The following is a 26,244-nucleotide window of genomic DNA, read 5'->3' as shown; positions in this document are numbered from 1 at the left end:
ATAATACCGATACAAATACGCATGGCCACCACGTACCTGCCCCAACAACACCCAAGCTCATATGAACACGAGACCCAACCCCAGGAAACGGTCCACATGAAGCCCATTCACACACCAAGGCCAACAACAGAGTAAAAACACTCCACACTACCATAAAGGTAAAAAAGCGCACTATCACCACTGAAAACGAGCTCCCCACTAATAAAACCCAGAAGCACAAAGTAGGTGGAAATATAACCTTGCACAATGACACCTCTCAAAAGGAACACAGATCCAAGCTACAACACTTTATCTACCCACTGTCCACCAATAAACTCACAAAAGAGGAACCCACCGACATGAAATAAGGGCTGCTCCTCCCTTCAACTGAACTGGAATTACACTCGAGGAACAAAACAATAAAACAAGCACTCCACCTGCTTCAAGCTGCCCCTTGAAGCCTAGGCCCTGCCACACCCCAGCGTCCCCAAAGACAGATATACCACTAACAACCAAGTCCCTCCAGTGCACCTACAACCTTCCACCCTGGTCTGCACCCCAGGGCACCAGGGCTGCCACCCCCGGGCACTAACCCAACTTAAAAGAGCAACCACCGGGCACTAACCCAACTCTAATGAGCAACAACAAGCACAACTAACAATATCAGTTCCCAAAAAAACTCCCTAAACCAGGGAACACATCAACTACGACCACAACCAAACCAGAAAATACAATGCAAATCTAGTCCCTGTGAAACAACGCACAAGCTCACCAAAAGGATCTAAAAAGACCCCTATATCACGATGCAGCCTAGACACCACACCTAACACCATGGGACCCCTAGTCCCTGCCAAATACAAGACACCGCTACACCCATGGGACGCCTAGTCCCTGCCAAATACAGAACACCTCTACACCCATGGGACCCCTAGTCCCTGCCAAATACAGAACACCTCTACACTCATGAGACCCCTAGTCCCTGCCAAATACAGGACACCTCTACACCCATGGGACCCCTAGTCCCTGCCAAACGGAACACCTCAATGCACCACATGACCCCTAGTCCCTGCCACACAGAACCTCCACACACTACGGGATCATAACCCCTGGAAAACTCAGTAAACTTCTATACTCCCCGAGACCCCGAGTCCCCGCCAAAACACAGTACACCACCCCTAATGTGGGACCACCAGGCTACCACGGTGGTCACTCCCACCAAAAACATCCAAAATGGCACACACCACCTTACAATGGGACCCCTAGCACCCACGAGGCCAGCACGGTAGTTACCACACACATGCACCACAACACGTGCACAACCAACATGGCACTCACACCCACACTCACACCTCAACAAAAGACACACAACACATGAAAATGTCACTGGAGCTCTTAAATCAATGGCAAATGTTCAAAGGGCATAACACCATAATTAATGCAGGATTCTTCACACACTGGCGTGAGCTATAGTGTAAACACCTCTCTACTTGAAAAACGAGATTTGGCATAATTCTCACAAAGCCTAAATGGCAAAAACGCCATCCAGGTTAATGAAAACCAAGTTCCCAATGCACATCGGTCAGTGCGACCCACAAGTCCCGGAGCAGAAACACCCCCCCCATTCACAGATTAATAATATGACATGGTGGAGAGCACTCCCCCAATACCCCAGTCCAACTCAACATGGAAGAAAACACGTTAACAATACAACAATGCAACAAATTATACTTTGCATTTAAATGTTCAAATCCTAAAACAAAAACAGGCCACTACATAAACACACACACACTCCCACACTGGCCCGACACCTATAAGTAGACCGAACACAAGGAGGCCACAACACACCCACAAGACACCGCTCATACAGGCCTCAAAACTATGGCACAGACCCGGCGACATTAAATTGTCCCCCCCGCTATGGTCCGCCATGCACCAGGAAACAGTCTATCTTCTTCCTTGATGAACACAAATTCTGTCCATATTAACGTGCAAGCCCTCTCCTGTAAGGACCCGCGGTGCTTGACACAGCGTCCAAATGTTATTATATGGCAATCCTTTATCGAAGTCCTCCCCAAATCAAACGATGCGTTGCACGAAACAGACACCCCATTGCCCCTCCTTCCGCACTCCGAAAGTTCTCCGCAAGCAGTAAAAACAGCGTGACCATACTCCGCGCACATTCGACACGCTACACATTCCCTTGTTGCCATACGTTCCAGACGCTCACGCTGGAACGCTCCATCATGGCGTGCAAACATCATCATTTCATCGCCGCCTCCACCAAGTACACGTCTCAGACACCTCCCAACACTGCAATCAGATGTGCCACACAGGCGTCCATCCTTCTCCACGCCCGATCCATCAGCGACGCAGGTGCCCCTCCAGCAACACTGCAGAATGGCCAAAACGCGCTCGGGCATGCGTGCACCCCGATCCGCACCCCGATCAGGGCACTCCTCCTCGCCCCGACAGTTGGACCTGTACTCGGAGATGCGTGCACCACCTCGATACTCGGTCCGCACCATGATCTGGGCACTCTTCCTCACCCAGACAGTTGGACCTCCCGACCACCAGCCTCCGCTGCTGCTCCCGACCCCTTCCTTCTCTGGGAAACGGGGCAGAGCGTCTCAACAGGCAACAGCACGAACCGTGGTTAGATGGACTTCGGCCGCCAGCCTCCACCGCTGCTCCCGACCCCCTCCTGCTCCAGGAAACAGGGGCAGAGCGTCTCAATGAATAATAGCACAAATCTTCGCCCCCTCACAAAACAGAAGGAGCAGGCAGTAGAACACAACTAGACTGCCTTTGGACCAAAACTTGGCTCCCTGCACTGTAAAGGGTCCTTCACCATCCAGGACCCGGCTCCAACTGTAAACAAGCCTCCTTCCTCCAGCACAAACCGGCCTGCTGGGCTGCAACTCCGGTCCGGACCTCCATGTCATGATCTCTGCTTCCAAAAGATCAGGACTTGCCCGACTCCCTTGGAAGCAGACCCATAACCCCGGTTCCGAGTGCCAGCCAGTCCCAATTGGGACCTTTTGGACGCTGTCCTGGCACCAGTGGCACCAGGCTCATAAAGATGCCCAGTCCCAGCGCTGGAAGCGCCGGGCTCATAATGCTTGGGTGGACTTACCTGCAGCAGACCATGCGGCTTACTTACCTGCCAGTTGAACCCCTGATCCTCTTCTGTTTGGGACTACTTTTCCTGTTGGGTGGGGCAGGAGCCACTCCCTAGGTTCAGAACACTGGACCTCTTCTGGAAAGCAGGAACTCTTTTCTTACCTAGGCGTGGCTGTGGAAGGAGACACCTAAGCACTACAGGAGGCTATTTAAACCACACCCGATGGATGAATCTTGCTTTGCGTTATTCTGCATTCTCTGCAGCAGAACGCTCATCGTGTCTTCTGCTTCTGATCCTGGGCCTAAGGGAACAAAGGCTTACCATCCTGGAATCCAGTCTTCAGCAGCACCTGTAAAGACAAAGAAAGAACAGGTTAGCACTATGGTCTTCAGTGGCAGCGCATCTCTTACCTGGTCCATCGGCTGTCACCAACGCCTCGTGCTGCATTCCGGCATCTGAAAGACAAAGGCTTACCTACTCTTCGCATGCTCCGGAGGTCTTCGCACTGCATTCCGGCATCTGAAAGACAAAAGCTTACCAGCTCTTCGCACGCTCCGGAGGCCTTCGGCGCTGCATCCCGCATCTGAAAGACAAAAGAAGGTGCGTTTAAAGACATTAGGCAACTTTATTACTCACGTGCCATTACTCCTTCCCACGCCGAATCCAGTGGGTATTCTAGCACCCTTCAGCTTCTCTAAAGCTCCGAACTTGTACCTGCAAGATAAAAGGGACAGTTAGTGCGCATCGTGAAGCGGGCTACAAGCGCTTACTTACGTGCTTCCAGGCGCTTCTATTCCTCACGCGGGTTCGATCCTCAACTCTCATCAGCCCGCCATCCGCCATCGCCGGAACCCTGCAAAACAAGAGATATCATTACAAAAGACTTTTAAGACATTTGAAGTGCCCAGAACTTACCGTTCGTGCAGTTAACGACGGACAGCAGTCCTCTGAGGTCAAGAGGCCTGCACCCTTATCCAGTGAAGAAACTGGTTACGGCACCCTGCCCCGAGGCAGATGGAGAGCTCGGCGTTCACTTACCTAAGGTGAGGGCGTTAACCTTTGGGGTTCTCCAGGAGAAGAGAAAGGGAGGAGGAGAGAGGCACCCAATAACCCCAGTTCATTAATCCGATATTTTCTATCTGCAGACATCTTACTCTTCGAGTCAGACATACAGTGCACAGAGGTCCAGCCCAAAGAGCCAACCGTGTGTTACACATCACCTTTGAAGATACGGCATTCACCCAGTCAAGACCGGCGCCTCTGCGGGAATCAGGTGAGCGTTACAGAACGCAAAGCCTACCGCAAAACTCCCACCCAGGCGCTATGGAAACCTCGGATACCGACCAGCTAGCCCAGTTACTTGGGGAACTAAGAGCAGAAGTGCATGCAGCCCGTCAGGAAACGAATGCTCTAAGAAGGGAACTGATCATTTCCAAGGAGCGAACAGACGATCTCGCTAGACAATTGCTACAGTCACAAGCCGGACAAACTCCGTTACCCGCATCAGGGGCAAATCTTCCTTCAACATCCTCTACGAACCCAGTGCAGATCAACCTACCTGGGAATGTACCTCTGGCTCCGCCCGAACGATTTTCTGGTGACCCAAAGAGGTTTGCAGTATTTATTAATCAGTGCCGGTTGCACTTCTTATGCCGGCCAGCAGCCTTTCCAACTGATCAAGCTAAGGTAGCTTTCGTGCTTTCGTACCTTAGTGGCAATGCGGCAGACTGGTCGATCCCTCTAGTTAATCAAGATGATCCGGTTCTCCATGATTTTCAAGCTTTTCAGCTCAGTATGGAAAAACTGTTTGCAAGACATTCACAGGGGGAGGCCTTGGACAATGAGCTCCTTTCATTGCGACAGGGTAATCAAGACCTTTTGGCTTATATTGCGTCTTTCAACAGACTGATAGTGGAAACTCGATGGCCTGAGGACAAAAGGATTACGCTGTTTTATAGAGGTCTACGTGGAGAGCTCAAAGATGTGTTAGCCCAAGTAGTGAATCCCCCGCAAGACTGTTCGGACTACATTGACTTAGCCGTTCAAATTGACCACAGACTGCAGAACAGGAAGGCCGATCGTTCCAAGTTTGATGCTCGAGTATTTTCCAAACCACCAACTCCTACCAAAGGAGTAGACTCCGGGGAACCCATGCAAATAGGGGGCCTGAAAGGACCACTAACACAAAAGGAGCGGGAAAGGAGAAAACAGCTGCAATTCTGCCTCTATTGCGGAAACTCTGGGCACTTTCTTCGAGACTGTCCGGTGAAACCAGCCAAGAAGGCAGTAGGAGCTGCAGTTACCAGGGTCACAAACTCTGAGCAGGGAAACGACCTCGCCCGACAAGAATAGAGGTCCTCTTGCCGAGCGTTAAAACCAGTTCCGTGACCTCGCATTTCGTGATACCTATGGTCCTCATTAGCCCTGAACATCCGGATCGATTACATGCGATTGAAGCTTACGTCGACAGCGGTGCCATCGGCAATTATGTGGATCATGAAATGGTTTTGAGGATGAATCTGACTCTTTGTCCAAAGGCTGTAAAGGACGTCATTACTACGGTGGATGGTACGGAGATAGCCTCCGGACCAGTAACGCATACCACCCAAGAAGTGACGCTAGTAAGTCAAGATGGACACCACGAGAAGATCGTGTTCGATGTGATCAAGGCCCCTCAGTTCCAGATTATTCTAGGAATTCCTTGGTTAGAGAAGCACAATCCTCAGATCGATTGGCGAGCAAGAACGGTTCAGTTTCCAGAATGTGTCTCTACTTGTCACCCTCGACCTGGTGTTGCACTGGCAGCAATTTCCTCGGAGGCTCCCCCGTTACCTCCTGAATACCTAGAATTCCAAGATGTTTTCCGGAAGGATCAGGCTAACTCTCTACCTCCTCATAGGTCTTATGACTGCCAGATAGACCTGATACCTGGATCTACTCCTCCTTGTAGTAGAATTTATGCCCTCACCGAGCCTGAGAATCTTCAACTCCGACAATACCTGGATCAATACCTAGCGAATGGGTTTATTCGTCCTTCCAAGTCCCCTGCTTCCTCAGCTTTGTTCTTCGTTCCAAAAAAAGAAGGGGACCTTAGAACTTGTATAGATTATCGCGCCCTGAACCAGATCACCGTTAAGAATAGATATCCGTTACCTTTGATCCCTGAACTCCTGGACCAAGTCAGAAAAGCATGCATATATACAAAGCTGGATCTTAGAGGAGCCTACCACTTGGTACGAGTAAAAGAGGGCGATGAATGGAAGACGGCCTTCCGCACCAAGTATGGGCTATTTGAATATCAGGTCATGCCCTTCGGACTTTGCAATGCCCCGGCCGCCTTTCAATATTTTATGAACGATGTCCTCAGAGAGCTCATAGATGTGTGTGTTGTTGTTTACATTGACGACATCCTCGTTTATTCTTCATCGGAAACTGAACATCGGAAACACGTGAAAATGGTCCTCGAGAGATTGCGTCAACACAAACTTTTCGCTAAGTTGGAAAAATGTGTTTTCAACGTGACTGAAGTTGAATTCTTGGGATTCATATTATCACCTAGCGGAGTGCGTATGGATTCAAAGAAGGTCGATGCAATTCTCAAATGGCCATCGCCATCCTCCGTAAAAGGTGTTCAAAGCATGTTAGGCTTCGCTAACTTTTACCGCAGGTTTATCCCCGAATTCTCTCGAATAGTCCAGCCCATCACCGCCTTGTTAAAGAAAAACAAACGTTTTGAATGGTCTACCGAGGCGGAACAAGCTTTCCAGAATTTGAAGACTAGATTTATCTCTGCACCGATCTTAAAACATTCTCGCCCAGAACTCCCCTACATCGTTGAAACTGATGCTTCGAGCCTTGCCATGGGGGCAGTTCTATCACAAAAGGACCCAGTAACCAATCAGTTGCATCCCATGGCATTTTGGTCCTGCAAATTCTCGCCTCCTGAAATCAATTACACTATTACTGATAAGGAACTTCTAGCTATCAAGTCTGCCTTTAAGGCTTGCCGGCATTATCTTCTGGGGGCCCGACACACCGTTACTGTGATTACAGATCACCGAAACCTGCAATATTTGAAAACCGCAAAAGCTCAATCCTCTAGGCAACTCCGTTGGGCACTATTCTTTACCGAGTTTGACTTCATAATTACCTATCGACCTGGTACAAAAAACGGTAAAGCTGATGCCCTTTCTCGGATGGGAGTGGAAGAACATTTGATCAATCCTAAACCTCTACCTATCATTCCCGAACAAAGAATTCTAGGTGTAATCGCCACACAATCCATAGAGGAAGTTAAGGATAAAGCCAGGCTACTGGTAACTCCAGCAGACATACAGAATTGGCATCTGCAGGGAAAGGACTTTACGGTGAAGGACAACCTATTATATTTCCAAGAACGGTTATACCTGCCCAGCACAGATTTACAGAAAAAGGTAATCTCTTGTTATCACGATTCTTTAATGGAAGGACATCCCGGTATGACCAAGACCTCGGAAAAGATCAAGCGCTACTTCTGGTGGCCGTCTTGGAAAAAAGATATCAGAGACTTTATAATGTCATGTGGAGTATGCGCCCAAAACAAGAGTCAAAAGGAAAAACCAGCCGGCCTCTTACGCCCTATTGACATCCCGCCTCGCCCTTGGCATACGCTTTCTATGGACTTCATCACCGATCTACCTCCATGCTCCGGATACAATACGATCCTAGTAATCGTGGACCTATTCTCCAAGATGGCGCATTTCATTCCACTCAAAGGCTTACCAACAGCAGCAACTCTGGCCCGAGAATTTCTCGAAAACATCGTCCGACTGCATGGTTTTCCTTCAGTTCTAATTTCGGATCGAGGTAGTCAATTTATTCCTCATTTTTGGCGAAGTTGCTGTCGGTCGGCTCAAATTGATGTGAGACTTTCGACCAGCCACCACCCTCAAACCGACGGACAAACCGGGAGGACCAATCAAACTCTGGAACAGTATTTGCGCTGCATGCTACAACAAACTGAAAAAACTTGGAAAGATATCCTTTGGATAGCCGAATATGCCTACAATAACTCTGTCCACTCGGGAACTGGGAAGACCCCGTTTTTTCTTTTATACGGTAGTCACCCTCGAACCTCGGAGTTGGATCCACTCCAAGATCTTGGAACACCAGCAGTAGACCACCTGCATTCTGCAATCACCCAAGCCTTTAAGGAAGCCGTTTCTCACCTTCAAAGGGCTAAAGAACAATACAAGAAAGGAGCAGACCAACATCGGAAGGAAGCCCCCCAATATCAAGTAGGAGATCAAGTCTGGTTATCCACCAAATATCTACCTCTAAAAGGACCACGCACATTCAACCCAAGATACCTTGGTCCCTATTCCATCACTACCATAGTAAATCCAGTAGCGGTCAAGTTGGACTTGCCCCCTCACATGAAGATACATCCGGTCTTCCACGTCTCTCTATTAAAACCCGTGCAACCTCGAACCCGACTAACTACATCTCCAAAACCTATTCTAGTTGATGGAGAACTCGAGTTTGAAGTCAAAAGCATCCTGGATTCCAAGATCTCCAAATCTAAACTATTTTACCTGATTGACTGGAAAGGCTACGGTCCCCAAGAAAGATCCTGGGAACCTGCAGAATATGTCCACGCGCCTCGTCTAATCAAAAGATTTCATCGAACATTTCCTAACAAGCCCAAACCCCCGGAGAAGCCCGGTTTGGGAGGGGCCTTGAGGGGGGGTGCTGTCATGATCTCTGCTTCCAAAAGGTCAGGACTTACCCAACTCCCTTGGAAGCAGACCCATAACCCCGGTTCCGAGTGCCAGCCAGTCCCAATTGGGACCTTTTGGACCCTGTCCTGGCGCCAGTGGCACCAGGCTCATAAAGATGCCCAGTCCCAGCGCTGGAAGCGCCGGGCTCATAATGCTTGGGTGGACTTACCTGCAGCAGACCATGCTGCTTACTTACCTGCCAGTTGAACCCCTGATCCTCTTCTGTTTGGGACTACTTTTCCTGTTGGGTGGGGCAGGAGCCACTCCCTAGGTTCAGAACACTGGAACTCTTCTGGAAAGCAGGAACTCTTTTCTTACCTAGGCGTGGCTGTGGAAGGAGACACCTAAGCACTACAGGAGGCTATTTAAACCACACCCGATGGATGAATCTTGCTTTGCGTTATTCTGCATTCTCTGCAGCAGAACGCTCATCGTGTCTTCTGCTTCTGATCCTGGGCCTAAGGGAACAAAGGCTTACCATCCTGGAATCCAGTCTTCAGCAGCACCTGTAAAGACAAAGAAAGAACAGGTTAGCACTATGGTCTTCAGTGGCAGCGCATCTCTTACCTGGTCCATCGGCTGTCACCAACGCCTCGTGCTGCATTCCGGCATCTGAAAGACAAAGGCTTACCTACTCTTCGCATGCTCCGGAGGTCTTTGCACTGCATTCCGGCATCTGAAAGACAAAAGCTTACCAGCTCTTCGCACGCTCCGGAGGCCTTCGGCGCTGCATCCCGCATCTGAAAGACAAAAGAAGGTGCGTTTAAAGACATTAGGCAACTTTATTACTCACGTGCCATTACTCCTTCCCACGCCGAATCCAGTGGCTATTCTAGCACCCTTCAGCTTCTCTAAAGCTCCGAACTTGTACCTGCAAGATAAAAGGGACAGTTAGTGCGCATCGTGAAGCAGGCTACAAGCGCTTACTTACGTGCTTCCAGGCGCTTCTATTCCTCACGCGGGTTCGATCCTCAACTCTCATCAGCCCGCCATCCGCCATCGCCGGAACCCTGCAAAACAAGAGATATCATTACAAAAGACTTTTAAGACATTTGAAGTGCCCAGAACTTACCGTTCGTGCAGTTAACGACGGACACCAGTCCTCTGAGGTCAAGAGGCCTGCACCCTTATCCAGTGAAGAAACTGGTTACGGCACCCTGCCCCGAGGCAGATGGAGAGCTCGGCGTTCACTTACCTAAGGTGAGGGCGTTAACCTTTGGGGTTCTCCAGGAGAAGAGAAAGGGAGAAGGAGAGAGGCACCCAATAACCCCAGTTCATTAATCCCATATTTTCTATCTGCAGACATCTTACTCTTCGAGTCAGACATACAGTGCACAGAGGTCCAGCCCAAAGAGCCAACCGTGTGTTACACATCACCTTTGAAGATACGGCATTCACCCAGTCAAGACCGGCGCCTCTGCGGGAATCAGGTGAGCGTTACACTCCAGAGCTGCACAGCTGGCTGCTTCCCAGGATGTGGACACTTGGAGGGCGGTTTCCTGATCAGCTGCTGTCCCCTCCACAACAGGATCCTGCCTTCGTCGCCAGTGTAACAATGTCGTATTGTCATCAACACACCTGAGCCAGCAGGTAAGTTATATGGGTTTATTAGTTAAGTAAACAGCAGGAAACACCGGCACATCCTTGCCAGCCAGCTCTCTATCTCCAACTGCCCCCCCATGTAACACATATTTAGGTGACAACACTCTAAGCACAGTGACATCACCTCATTCCACTGACATCACCACTCCAGGGAAGGAAATGGAATAGGTGGAAGACACAGGAGGGAAGACATTTATTATAACAAACTGTGAAACAAAGTCTGAGAAAGATCAGAGGAAGATAGTCATTACCCCTGGTGTGGTGTATTGTCAGAAGCAAGCCAAGGAAACCAGGGGAAGGGAGTCATTCTCCTGCCAACCAAACTCGTATGGAGGATCATACTAGTGATCCAGGGGGAAGGGAGTCATTCCCCCCTGGAGGGATGAAACAGTAAACATTTTGACATAAAATATTAGAAGATCAACAATCCGTTGTTTGTAAAGTACTAAAACCAAGGCAAAGGAGTCATCACCCCCTGGTGAAGAACTTGTAAACAGAAGTGTACGATTCAGTCCGGGAGAAGGTACTCCTTCTCCTAGAGCAAAAACATTGATGTAAACCTTTTAGTTTAGTTATAAGTGTAAGGGCCAGACATAGGGTCATTTTGATATAGGACATTGGACTTTTTAGCTATGAAGCCATCCTGACAGACCCCTTTACACTTTAGTTGAGGCAGGGAATCCCCTCATAGATATAGGGAAAGATAGGTTTTATATTTATTTTGATGTTGAATAAAAGTCTATAGCAATCACTATGCCACTGTGTGTCAGTCTCCTGATTCTGCATCCTTACAGTACCGTTTAAAACCAATAATATATATTATGTGTATGCAATGGTAGAAAATATGTGTAGTTAATATATGGCGTTTCAGCCTTCTTGCAGTCCTGAAAACATTGGCAGCAGATAAGTTTGTTAAAAGTACAAGCTAATCCTCAGGGCAAGCCCCCCATATTGCTAGTTGGTTCTTAGTTCTCTCCTTCGAGAGCTCTCCAATGCTGGATTCACTCCTAGCGAGATTCCAGTGAGAGACCGTTGCCACCTAAGATAGAAACCAACTCAAAGTGGGGGGGTCTCGTCAAGGCTCACATGTAGCCCAAAACTTCACAAGGAGCACAGTAAACTACCCCATCCCTTCACAGTGTGTCTGGATACTAGCACAACTATTCAGTGTTCAGAAACCCAGCCAAGGGGAGAAGCTAAAGATGATGACACTCATCCATATGCCCTAAACACTGGGTCTCCCATACGGCATGCAGAAACATGGATGTGTAGATAGTCAACAGCATTTGTCCACATATCGCCCCAGCTTCGCCGAGCTGCTGCCAATTTACCATTTCTTTTCAGGTCTAGAGTGGATCACGGGTTGTTGCGGCTCCTCCCCGCACCTACCTGCAGCTGACAGCATTTATCTACTACCAAAGGAACCAATCCAAGAAATAAAAATATCTTCCTTTGTGGAAAGGATCATTTGAAATTACAGACCCCGGCGGTAAGCCTTAAAAGGGGCTTTAACAGATTTTCTGCCACAAGTACCTCTCTGCTAGATACTGAGCCGGCGCAAATACCGCAGACTGTAAAACAGACAGCACTATCACAGCCAGAGCTATTACAGCCACCACTATTACAGCTAGCAGAATCTGCACCGATACCAAGAAGCGCAATTACCGCTGCATTCCAAGTCCCAACACAGCGGTATTAGCGCCGAAATACGGCACTAATACTGCCGAAAACCGGCAAAATTAGCTCCAGCCCCCAGATGAAGGTCAATGCATACAGGTGACATAAATGAAGCTACAGATTAACCCAATCCACTCAAGAGGGCTACATAAGGCACACGCCTTCCCCAAACATAGTTCCCAACACCATTCTGCCAGTACACCTTGCGAGATGGGACATGGAGCTGCTCATGCAGTGCCTGGAAGTACAGAGGCCCTCACCCTGGACCCTCACTGACAGTCAGTTGGTCACCCTGTACTGCCTCAACAGGGAGACCATAGGTGAGCTGCTTACCACAATCCAGGGCAACATAGAGAGTAAGAACAATATCAGGTCAGCTGTGCCCCACTGCTAAAGCTAGTGTTTGTCCTACAATTCCTAGGAACTGGGACCTTCCAGCACTCCGTGGCCATGCTGAACAGCATGGCACAGCCAATATTTAGTGCAGTGTTAGTCCAGGTGATGGATGCATATCTAACGCCACATCTCACTGCCCACCACCCCAGCACAGATTCACACCATGAAGGCACAGTTCTATGCCATTGCACAAATGCCAAATGTCATTGGAGCCTTGGACCTTACCCATGTGGCGTTGGTGGCTCCCCAGGCCCATGAAATGGTGTACAGCAACAGGTAGCACTACCACTCATTGAACATGCATGTTACCTTCTATCCCAACCTGTCCATCACCCACTGTTGTGCCTGTTACCCTGAATCCACCCACAACGCCATGGTCCTGTTGTGCCTGTTACCCTGAATCCACCCACAACGCCATGGTCCTATGGAACAGTACATTGCCTGGATACATGGAGAGACACAGAGGACAATGGAGGTGGATAGTGGGTGAGTAAAGGTATCAGCACACAGGAGCTGCGATGCATCAGATCACATGTGGGCACATGTGCAAAGCTGCACAATACATGCTATGACAAGGTAATGTACAATTCGGACCTGCCCACCTCCCGCACCGATGTCACAGTGCAGCCCACAGAACATGTAGATGTCAGACATACCTGAATGGATACGCTGATGCACACAAACAGTAGCGACTCCCAACACATACACAAATACTGCTACCACAATGCAATGTATTATCCTAAATCAATGACCCATCACATCACACAACAATAACCCTGTCGGTCCACAGCCAAGTACACATGTACACTCATCCTACAATGCAGACCCAATACTCCCAGAAGCATATGGAAGGCTGATAGGAAATCCATTAGGCTACATGCATGAGAGAAATACACTGGGACAGGACAGCCATCATGTCAGCTTGACAAGCCAACGGCAGACACATGATGTAACATCAGCTGCAAGGGAACAGGGTGAATGATAAGGAAATACAATGCATGAGGTGAGTGATATAAATACAATGCATGAGGTGAGTGATGCAACATGCATAAACATTGAATAAGACAGATGCCATAAAATGAAGCCCCATATGCATGCACATTATGCCCATTGCCCTGATGCCGTCAAAGGCCACCCCCACACAATACACTGTGACTCATGGCTGTGCATCCTTCCATGCAGGTGATTCTAGATATCTGCAACTGCCCTGGCTTATGACACCTGTTCAGGATCCACAAACAACACATGACTTTGCAAAACCAAAATCTGGTTACTGCACTGCAAACAAGATAAGAAACCAACAGACACGGATATGAGTATAAACAATTCGGGTATTCACTTCAAGCAGACTCAGGTGCTACTAAGCAATAGCTGTGAGGAGGTGAGCAATTTACAGAAAGAAAATGACATCCTTTTACATGAGTTCTGCTGCAAATGTGATGCCATAGATGACATAGACAGTTTACAGCTCTATGGTACATACAGGGTTTTCTGTGAAACATATATAGATACATTTCTGTGAGTGGTTCCATGCTCTGTACGTGCCAACTTTCTGACTTTGCAAGACAACAGGCTGTTCATACTGAAAGGAAAGCATTCCTACCAACATTATCTTTTGATTTTATAACCAAGGGTTACTTGTGCAGCAGCATGTTCTTACAGTATGTTTAGGGTAACCCTTTCCTAGTACAGAACAGAACACATGACAACATTTGATTGCACTTGTGCAAGCCAAGGCTGTATTAACAATGAACTCATGTCTTTGCAACAGCAAACTCAGCACTCTTGTGGGCAAATCCCTGCAGCTCCAAATACAAGATTTTTGATATGATATGATATTGTATGGCATTTGTAACGCGCCTATACACAAGTGTTTCAAGATGGAATGAGTGCATGAAACAAAATAGGGGAGCTTAAGGCTAACTTGACATACATGCATTTTCACAAACCCTCCTTTTAGTCTAAGCTAAACCATTTTGTTGTACATCATCAAATGTTTGTATATCAATATTCATGTATTTCTGAATATCCATATCCTGCACAATTAGTACATTTGTCATATTCCCAGGCGACAAGCGTTCAGGCTGTAAGTGTTTCAGAGTTCTTGAACAGCACTGGCATAGCACAGATCCTAATGTAGGTAAGAATTGTATGCAGAAACAACAGCAGATTATGACAACAGCAAGGACAGAAAGTATTTTCCACCCCATGTGGTAAACAAATTTCAAGCCCAAGTACCGATGTCCCAGCTACCTTCGTTAACGTGAATTTCGGTCTCCAATGTGTGTAACCTCTTAATAGCCTGAAACACAGTAGGGGAGGAATCTGCTATGTAAATGCAGCAAGATGACCCGACCATTTTGAAAACCCCTCCTCTTTCAGCCAACATAGTGTCTAGTACCATCCTATTTTGAAGTGCAACCAGCCTAATAGCTCTCTGTTCTAATGTCATATTGAATAGTATATTGGTTGTCTCATTAATCATTCTTTGTAACACTCAAGACAACCTTCTAATGTCTCTGGAGTTTATTGCCGGGCCCCAAAAGGGAACTATCGCTTTTGACACATTCCCTAATATTTGGCCCGTTATTAATATCCCTCCTAGGACGGTGTTTCAATATTTCTAAAGTTGATGTCAAGTAAACCCCTCGTAACGTATCCCTAAGTAAAATGTTCCTTTCCAATCTTTGGGTAACCATTGATATGCTTGTTTCCCACAGACAAAGTCAATTGATCCCCCAATGTACAAGGGCCTTGTTTCATTCACCAAAACTGCAGTATTCATACATTTGTCATATGTACCCATGTACCTAGAACCTTCCTTACTTAGAAAACATGGTGCTGTGGCAGGATTATTATTAATTGTGCATACTGGAGGAGTTGATTCACTATTCCCTACTGGTGACATTCAAAAGTATATCTTTGATATCTATGGCCTAGAATTCCTGTCTGAGTATTTGGTAGAGGCAGCATTGGTAGTGCTCCTGTTACTAAACACTGAGCATCTCAAAGGTAGTATCACCTGCTGATCAAACATATTTATATCTGTACCATCTTAGTTACCTGTGCTACTGTCATTCCATCTACCAAAACACATGGCCCTAAAGGATGCATAGGAAGCAGTGGACAATGGGAGAGGATATATGTACCATCCTAACCCTTTCTCACTGTGTTGTAGATGATGGGAACATACCCAACAATTGGTTGTGTTCAGTATTGTATGAGTCATTCATTATTCTTATGACAGTGTTATTGAGATATCGCTCTCTGTGTTCAAGATCAAGGGGATTAAGTGTGTATGTGTGTAAATAGAAAGGGGACATAGAAGTGGAACTGACAGTAGGCAATAGTGAGCTAAGGGGGTGTGAGCTCTCCAGAAACCATAAAATAGGTCTTAATATAAGTATGATGCATGCCACAATAGCTATAATTACACATTTATCTCTAGTTGACCACAATCCTTTGGACCTGGTCATTCCCGTGGCAAAACTTTCCGTTTCATCGCTTCTGCGTACCCCAAACAGAGGCATTGGCCCTCATTACAACACCGGCGGTAACCAATGGCGCTATTAGCACCATGGTTGCGGCCGGTATTGTAACGAGTCCGCCATGGTGCAATGGGGAATTACCACCCCATTCCAAGGTTGGCGGGGTGGTAATTCCCCATGCACCATTGGCCCTTCCCCATTCCCATTTTTACCCCATAGGGCTCAATGGGAATGGGAAAGGTGGTAATTACAGTACCGCAAATTGTGGTACCATAATTACCTTCAAGGTCCCTTTGCGGGTCCCTGCTTTAACGGCTGGCCCAGACCAGCCGTTAAGGTTGGGAGCCGCAAAGGGACCTCGTAATTAGGTGCTAAGGGGTTAACGGCACCGCAGCCTTTTACGGCACCGTTAACCCCTTAGCGCCAGGGTCGTAATGAGGCCCATAGTCTTTCAGTGTCTGTTAAGAAGCCTCACTGATATAGGCTTTATAGGTTTTATAGGTTCATCCATGGGTGGCACCTGATCACGTGGACTAGGAAGTTCACTCTAGTTTTGCACCATTGTGATTTCTGGAAGGTCAATGTTGCACCTGGGTAAGAGCATTTCTGCCCGATGTGTCTTCCACAGTTGAACTTTTTATCAACAGATCATCCACATAGGCCAATTGTCCTCTTTCACTTAGATCAGGCATGGCCTTGTCAAGGAAAATTTTGAATTAATTTCCTGAATGTATGTACCCGAAGGGAGTACAGGTCCAAGTACATGGTTGCCCCCGAAGGTAAAGGCAAGCTTTTAATGATCTTCTCTATTCACAGGTACTGTTGAGTAACTGTTTGCTAAGGCAAAGAATGAGTACACTTTTGATCCTTGGATCAGTGCCAGTACATGGTTGATATAGGGAAGAGGTCACCTTGACATGTGGACCATAAGGTCAGCACAAAGTCTCCATTATCCATTGGATTTCAGGATCCCCAGCACCGGGTTGTTAAAGATACTGTGAACAAGACAAATTATGCCACAGGATTCCAGATTTCTGATGATCTCTGTCAGTGATTCCATGGACGTGAGAGGCAACCAGTATTGTTTTACAAACACGGGAGCCATTTCAGCATCTGTTATAATTGTCGTAGAATGGATAGTTGTATTCCCGCAATCATAGGCGTCAACTGAGAAGATACTCTGGAAATCCAGGAATACCTGTATCAGTTGTTGTCGCTTTTCATCGGTTTAATAGGCATCAGAGAGACTCATCTGTTCCTCTACCATCTGCCTGAAACCCGGAAATACCTCTGGTGTTGATATTTCAGAGTTATCCTCCAGTTGATCAGAGAGATCTCTTTAAATGGTATTTACCTAGACAGGAGGTTCAATGTATTTGATAAAGTTATTATGAACTCTAAATGCTATCTCATCTTCCAAGATGCCACAGGTAACTTCTTCTATCCCGTAAGGGCATCAAGAATACACCAAGAAATATACCCATGTTGAATCTTGATATTTTCTGGTCGGAGACTGTCGTTTTCATCATAACAATTTCAGGAATTTGACATATAATTTCCTTTTCTAAGTCAATAGAATAGTATTGGGAGTCGACCGCCATTCGAATAGAGGTGCATGTGCCCAAAGTAATACTTTGAGGGTCACTGTTGTCCACCAATAGTTGAATGGGATCGTCTTTTCAATGAACCAGTGGTGTTGGATGCAGGAGCAATCCTTGTTGTTGTAGTGTATAACTCAAATTTGTGAATGCTTCCTGATTTTTCAGGGTTTGTCCTCTATTTATTTTGATTGGTACAGTGAATTGTCACACATTTCCTGGGATACTAACCTCTTTTTTTTCTTGGACTTCAACAGCATAAGGCAACAAATGAGTTGACTGAAATGCTTTGTCAACATTGTCAAAGCCCGTTGGGTTACCCCAAGTCTTCACCAAACATTATCATTAATAAAATCCAAATTATTTGCACATCAATGGCGAATATCACTACCTATATGAAATTCAGAAGTGACATCTCTAAAGATCCAACAATTATGGTTAATAGTTTTGTTGCCAATTGAAATTAATAACATGCACCTGCTAAGTAGTGCATGTTTTGAATTTTGGGTTTCCAGGCCAAATTCCCATTTATTTGTCAAATTAAAGCAGGGAGCGGTCTGATCTTTTTGAACACACTCTAGCAAGCACAAGATGTTTTCCTCCATTTATCTGAATGGGGAAGAATGTGTGTTCGCCTTTTTCTGGATTATAATTATAATTATAATTGTCTTTTCATAACACGCTTAATACCACAGAGTGATTTCTAAGCCCGGGATCTGGATTCGAACCTGTGTTGCGCTGCATTGTCTTGCTTCCAAGACAAAAGTGTTGGCCCTTAGCTATCCTTCCTCACCATTTTGGTCGGTTTAATTATAACTATGTTTTTCTGTACTCTTTTCAAGTGTACTTTGAATTTCTTTGGGGTCCTTCTGAATATGGAACTTCAAGGTATCGCCTTCCAATGTGGAAAACCATTTGTTCTTTGTAGGGAGGTTAATTCTTAGGAGTTGGGATGAAGTCTCTTCACTACTCTGGTGTCCTATTGAAATGATAGAGATCTCAGGAGCCTGGTTATTTTGAAAATGAAATTGATTGGGTTGTCATTCAAACAAGTGACAAGTACCATTCAGACTGACATAATTGGTCCTTCTCTTCAACTTGATGGGACGGTTTGTTTGGGTCCAGAGAACCTGACTGGTTCAAGCAATCAATCAGAGGGGATAGCCTCTGAAGGAACTATTTCCCCAGTAAACAGGTTGTGCCCTCTGGAGCCACAACGATTACTGGATGTTTCAGACAGTGTCGCCCAATTTTGATTTCCAAATCCACAATCCCCTTGACAGAAATATCCTTTTCATAAACTTTTGGAGTTCTCCCATGTCGGGTGATCTCCTGGGGGCCGGCAGAGTCCTCCACGGACCTCCGGAGCTTGGGAGGCCCCAACTCCTCCCACGTCCCAAAAGGAGTATGAGGCACACACAAGAGCAAAGTAATTACTGCTGTTTATTATAGTAACAACAGGGATCGTTCTCTGTCTGTATGCATCCGGGCAGACGCTCTCAATCTTAGTGGGGCTCACAGGCCCTTTTTACCGTAGTATGATGCGCTGCTCGCGTCACCTGGGAAAAAACGTCACAAAACCTATCACCACTTTGGGTTGGCTCCCCGAGTGGTAGGGTTAGTATAGATACTTATATGGGGAAATGTTAGTGGGTAAGGACAGGTCAGGTGGCACACTTGGGTTGTCCCTAACATTTGCTCCAGTAAATTAGTTACACAGGGACCCTTAGTGATTGACTACCCGAAATGCCATCAGTGAGGAGCCCCTCGTACTCTGATTGGTTCCCTCGTGAGCCCCCAAGCCTGGGACCATCGCTGTTCCCAGCCGCGAGGTACCTGGTGTTGGCAACATTGTGCAACTATGTGTTAGTGGCAGACAATGGACAGGTCTTTGCTAGTGGCCGATGATCACACCTTTCGCATCGGTGTAGGTGTCCAACTTGTCGCTTCGTTGTTGCAACCTGTGTCCCAGACGTGGGACCCCGGCGACTTTCTGTCTCGTAAGCTTGGCATCTTGTCAGTTTGGCTCGGTCACGTGTGTAGAGACCGTAGCTGGAGCAGAACTATGAGCATTTAATTTGTTTTTTTGGCCCAGAGGGGTGCTGGCTGTGGCAGGTATAGCCTTGGCACTGAGAGCTCGGCATGTGGGTTGCAACATTGTGGCCTTGGCGTCGGCTCTCGCTGGGACTCATTCTGCATGGTCAGCGCATTGCTTTTTGTCTCGAGAAGGTTTTTCGTCTTAGAGGCTCCGGCCTGAGGACTCTTGCTTGCGGCCTACTCGGGCCTAGTTTTCCTCGGAGGCGATGTATAATTACTAACATAGGTACGGCAGGGTGACAGAGTGTCACAAGCAGTAGTAGATATAAATATATGTGATTACATCTCTATGGGGTGGGTTAGCATGAAGCGTCTGCAAGCGTATACACGAGCTCTTCAGGCATCTTGCGTTTCTGCAGTGCTGTAGGAGGCCTATGTGAAAAATAACAACGATGCATGTCCGTGAGTGTGTCAGTCTGCTATGTCGTAGCACTGAGTACGTTCTTCGTGTGAGTTGGTGTGTGAGTGACCAGGGTGCATGGTGGCACGGGTGTTCTTGTCTGTTGGCTATGTCGTCATGGCATCTCTAACGATGTTGATGCTTTGTGGCTGTTGTTCTAGTCGATCTGGTCCATGTCGCAGGAGTCGTCTTGGCCAGGGCATTGTAGTGGGCATGCTCCACGTGCATGTGGGCCACGAACACATGGTACCTTGTCGTCTGGTAAGGAGGTGAGAGGGTCAAACTCCTCTCGCGGGGGGTGCTTGGGCCGTGATCCTCTAGGCCAGGGTCTGGATGGGATTGGGGGGAGGGTGTTTTCCTAATTTCCCACTTCAGTCCCCCCTCTGGTCGACTTGTCGACCACAAAATTATCCGCTCTCTTGTCTCCGTGTTGTCTCCATACCTTTGTTATCCCTCCTAAGTGTCCATACTGGTTCACATGATCTTCAAATGACCAGTATATATACACACATCCACCACCGGGTTTGCAGTATACCCACTTCCCAACATAGCTCTTCGGGTTCCTTGGGTTTTCTACCTTCACAGACGGCAGGTGCGAGTCATTTTTTAATATTTGCTTGCGCAATCTCTCCCTTTCCTTTATTATTATATCTGTGTGTCTGTCGTCTTCTGCTGGCATTAAGGCGTGCATGCCTATCATTTCCATCATTTCATCAGTCATCCGTGCCGTCCAAACTCTCCACATCCTTAATCCTAAAAGGACAGCCATTCCCAATATTATGCACCCAGCTATTATTTTAAGGCCATCTGACAACCATGATGGCATCCATGACCACAAGTAGGAAAACCAGCTGCCATCTTTGTTCACCCCTTTAGCTTCTTCTTCCAGCTTGGCGTGCATCTTGTCAGGTTGTGATACTGCCTCAGTAAGGGTGCCATTATCTGCGTCATTAGCAGGGTGGAATGTGCAACATGATTTTCCAATTTTTGCACAAACTCCTCCTTCCATTGCAGTAAGGAGGTCTAGCACATATCTATTCTGCAGTGCTACCATTCGTACTGCCCTCAATTCTTCTTGTATTGCATTAAATTCATTGACGGCGGAGTTTATTGTCATCATTCGATCATTAGCTCCCATCTTGTTATTTGGAGCCATTTTGCATTTGCATACGCCTGCAGTCCTGGATGTATTATTGATGAGAAGAACATTGCCGCTCTGCTAAACAGTCTGTGTCCTGGTGGGATGTCACTGAGAGCTGTTTCTGATCTTTCCCATAGATAGTTTCCCGTCAGTGGCTCTCCTTGTCTCTTTACTCTTGACAATATATTTGTACCGTTATTTTCTTTTCCTTCTTCATTCCTCACAGATCTTTTCCTCCTTTTATTCCCTTCATCCATTTTAGGGAAGTTTGCCAAGTTCACATCTTTCTGTGGTACCACTAAGGATGGTACATTTATGTGTACCATGGTACATAGTCTGTTCCAGGATGGCGGCAAGCTGTGGTATGCCTTGACTCCGCAGGCCCAATAGTGGTCCATTTGAACCGCTGTACCGGCACCCTCCTTTGTTATTGTCACTATCCTTTTGCAGTTGCTGTTCCTTCCGTCATGTACGTCTCCATTGTGTTGATAACATAGTGTTGTTGCAGTTAGTGGAAGTATTGATACCGGGTCTTCGTCCTTCTCTAACCAGGTGCTGTCTTAATCCATCCGTTGAAACACTTATTGTTTTTTTCATCTATTTTCGCTATATTTGGTTTTGTCAGTTTTACCATTTCGCTCCCACAACCCCCTCTGTCCATCCTTCTTTCGTGTATACTTTCCCATATGTTAGCAGCAGGGGTCTTTCCCAGCACCCCATTACTACGGCAACTTTGCTTGAGCGCCATTCTCATGGTAGGTAGTTCAACGTCACTTCCTTCGTCTCTCCTTTGTCTGGGCCATCCGTTACGTACTGGAGTCCTTCTGTTAGTTGCCAGTAGTTATTGTACATCTAGAGTGTCTTGATGAAGTTATTTTCATACGGGTATGTGTCTCTCGTCTGACACTTTATTATTGCCATTCTCCCTTGGAAACTTCATTTTGTTTGGAACAGGGCTAGGTATATCAGGCATTCTACTGATGTTGCTGGTACTTCAGTAGCCACAAATGTTCTAGAGGCGCTCATGGCGTATGGGATCAGTGAGCTCACATAGCAGTTGTCCTTAGTTGTCCCCTTACCAATTTTGGACATGTGCTGATACCACATATTTTTCGAGACGTGTGAGGAATCTGTAAGATATGTGTCAAACCCATTATTATCAACATATGTGCTACGTTTAATCCTCCCCTGTTTAATCTTGTTCTGCTCGTACCACCTGACACTGTACCTGTTGCAGCCATGGTAGGGGGCTCATTAGTAGGGGGTGCAGCCAATACATGATAAGCATAGTGTGTCTGCCAGACAGTGGCAGCAAGTAGACCAGTGTTAAACACAAGCCTATAATCTTTAATACAATAACTAATATCACTGGCATTTTCCTCTTACCTTTGCTGCAGTCCTGCAACTTATTATTGACGATATAGGTGCCCGCCTGAAAATTTCTGAAAATAGCCATTCATTTTGTTAGTTCTGTTTATTCAAGCTCTCCCTATCAAATAGTCTTTTAATGCCCAAGCGAAAAGCTGCTCCCCTGCGTATCTTAATGACCAATGTGTTAGGGCTGGTAAATGTTCATGGAGATGTGGGAATGATTGCTCTATGGCTAGAATGAACGTGCTGTAATACACACGTATTTTTCTCTTCTTTAAATATTTTGGTCTTTTTATTACATATACAAATTGGTGTGACAGTGCTTTGGGTGTGTCGTCATCCATGGGCAGCATTTACCCCTGGGCAAAACGCAATGTTAGTTACTTCACTTTTCTTTATACGTAAACAGTAAGATGCGGTACCTGCATGTGCGAGACAAAAGAGAGAGAGAACATGCATGTGTCTACAAGTGTGGTGCAATATGACAGTTTATTATACAATGTCCTTTATTTGGGTAATGGCAGGGGCGGGGTTGGCCGGGGTAGTGTTTTTATTGCTCTGGGACCTCGTGACCATGGGGTGGGCTGTGGGCGATTGTCCATTTGAGTCCTTAGGGGTATCTGGAGTTTGGGAGGGGACAGGGGCTGTGTCACCATTGTCTTTTGTTGTTGTTGCTGCTGCGTTCTCTTCCGTTGCTGTTGCTGCTGTGTTGGCCCTGTCATCGATGCAAGGGCAGGTCTGATCTTTGTAGGGCTTGATGTCATGCAGATGAGTCCAAACCTGTTTATCCTTGAGCTTCACTGCTCTAGTAGTTACTTTCTCAATTTGGTGGGGCCCAGTAAATCTGGGGCTATTCCACTTTCCATTAAAATTACAAAGGAGGATGTGATCTCCTTCTCTTACAGTTCAATGTGCTGCTTGCTCCTGTCCTTCATGTGTACCGTCTTCCTGTTGGTGGTCTTCGACCCGCCCCGCGTCCTCTCGAGCTGTCGAGAGGTAAAGGTGACACTAGTAATCAAGGAATTTATATATTCGTACATTCATCTCCAAAAACAGTTTGAACAGGGTGGCAATCTGTTATGGCCCTTGATGCTGGAGTCAGTGGGAGGTGCATTTGGCGTCCGGTCACCACCTCGTGGGGTGTGAGGTGGTGATCCGACCCTGGCCTGTTTCTTAACTCAAATAGGGCTAAGGGAAGGCAGTAAAGCCAGCTTTTTTTGGTAGTCTGCTGAATTTTTGCTATTTCTTCTTTCAGGAGGCCGTTGAGGCGTTCACAGACACCATTCACCTGTGAGTGGTACGCACATGCAAACTTGTGCTTGATGCCAAGTAGGGTAGTTATGTGCTGAAACATTTAATTGGCGAAGTGTGGGCCATTGTCTGACCATAATACTTTGCACACCCCCCACCTCGGGAAGACCTCCCTCACTAGGAACTTTGCCGCTCTAAAGGGATCTGCATGGGAGCATGGACCTGCTTCGATCCACACTGAAAATAGGCATACTACCACAATCATATATCTGTGCCCCTGACATACGTTTATCATGTCAACATAGTCAATGTGGAGGTATAGGAAGGGTCCTTCCGGCCGGGGTATAATACCTTTGATCACTTGCAGCGTGTGACCGGCTGTAAACTGTTGGCAAGTAAGACAATTACTAATGAAATTTGCAACGTGTGAAATTAATTCGGGACAGAACCACCCTTCCTTAATTCGTGCTGCAATCTCTTCTTTCCCTGTGTGTGCGGGATGGTGTAGTTGGGCCAGTGCTGTTTTCAATAAGGCCAGGGGCATGACTATGTTGCCTGTTTTGTTTTGTCGCCATAACGCATCTGTGGGGGACATTGTGCATCCCCTTTTGACCCACAGTTCTTTCTCTGTCATGGGTGCTGCTGCCTGTATTTCCATTATTTCATTCTCAGGGATATGAGTGTACCCATCCCTCATCAGCATCTGTCTTGCCCCCACTCTCCCCTTATCTTTTTCTTTTTCTGGGGGGATCCATATCTCCCCGTAGCACGCAGCATGTTTAGCATGTGCGTCCGCTGTTTCATTACCTTTGGAAATGTTATCATCCCCGTTAGTATGGGCCTGACACTTCACCAAGGCCACTTCTTTGGGGTCTTCAATTACTTCAATTAGTTCAGCAAGTAGTACGGCATGTTGCACTGGGGTGCCGTCTGCCCTCCTAAATCCTCTTCGCTCCCAATTAATTAACCCAGAGTGTACAGTTGATGTGACATATGCACTGTCAGAATATATAGTTACTGGTTTGTCATTGCTTTCTTTTAGTGCCAAAATTAGGGCCACTAACTCTGCTGCCTGGGCAGAGTAGTGTTGTGGCAGCAGGACACATTTCACTGGAACATATGTCCAATCCTCTGTCAATCTCACCACCGCTGCACCTGTTCTGCGGATCCCATCACTTTGGTCTATTGTTGAGGACCCATGAATGTACAGTATTTCTCCCCCCTTTAGTGCGTTTTCCTCAGCTTTTCTTGTGCTGGAATATGTGTCGATTACTTGTGTGCAGTCATGTGCATAGTTGCCATCTTCCACCACCTCTGCTATAAACTTTGCTGGGTTCAGGTTGCTGTACCTTACAATTGTTAACTCAGGCCTGGACAAGATAACTTCATACCCTGATGCTCTTTGAGTGGTCAGTGTTGATTTTGGTTTGTTTAGAATGGCAAAAAGGGCATGCTCCACGTACAGTGTTGTTGGGCAACCCATTGTTATTGAGGATGGTTTTTCCACCGCAAAGGCTGTGGCAGCCAGGCTCTGCTCGCACAGGAAGTGTCCTAACATTACAGGATCTAGGTGGCAGCTGTAAAATGCCACTGGTTTGTGCCCCATGCTAGTTTTTTGTGTCAGTACTGCTCTCATCACTTCTGAGCTGCAATGTGAAAAAAATAATTGTTCTTCATAATTTGGTGTGGCTAGTACTGGTGCCGTGGATATGGCATGTTTTTGTTTCTGAAATGCTTCTGTCATTTCTGTGGTCCATCTCAACTTCTTTTCCCCTCTCTGTGCTTCTTTTAGTGTCTCAAGCAGTGGTCCTGTGTATGAGCTGTAATCGAAAATCCATGCCCTGCAGTAATTGCATAAGCCCAAGAACTGCTGTAGTTCTCTCACTGTCTGTGGCTGCGGTGTGTTTCTTATGGCCTGTGCCCGCTGAGGTGCAATGTTTCTTCCATTTTGTGAAATGAGCTGGCCTATGTAGAGCACTTTTTCTTGGCAGTACTGTAGTTTTTCCTTGTCTTCCTTGTACCCTTTTTCTGCTAGCACAGTGAGCATTTTAACGGAGTCTCTCCTGCACTTTTCTTCTATTGTGCTGCAGATGATTATGTCATCTACATATTGTAGCACTGTACTCTCCATCTCAATGTTTCCCAGGTCCATCTGTATCACCCTGTTAAATATGGATGGGGACTCAGAATACCCCTGGGGCACCCTCGTGTGTTTCCATTTTGTGTTGTGTTAAGTGAAGCTTGTCAGATCTTGTGAGTCAGGGTGTAGTGGTATTGAGAAGAACGCATTTTTGAGGTCAATCACAGTTAATCGTGATGCCTCTGTTGGTATTCCACATAGTATAGTGGCTGGGTTAGCCGCTA

This window comes from Ambystoma mexicanum, chromosome 9 (genome assembly GCF_040938575.1).
Source record: "Ambystoma mexicanum isolate Mex_15411 chromosome 9, UKY_AmexF1_1, whole genome shotgun sequence".
Taxonomy (NCBI): Eukaryota; Metazoa; Chordata; class Amphibia; order Caudata; family Ambystomatidae; genus Ambystoma; species Ambystoma mexicanum.
Note: the sequence above shows the minus strand (reverse complement) of the source record.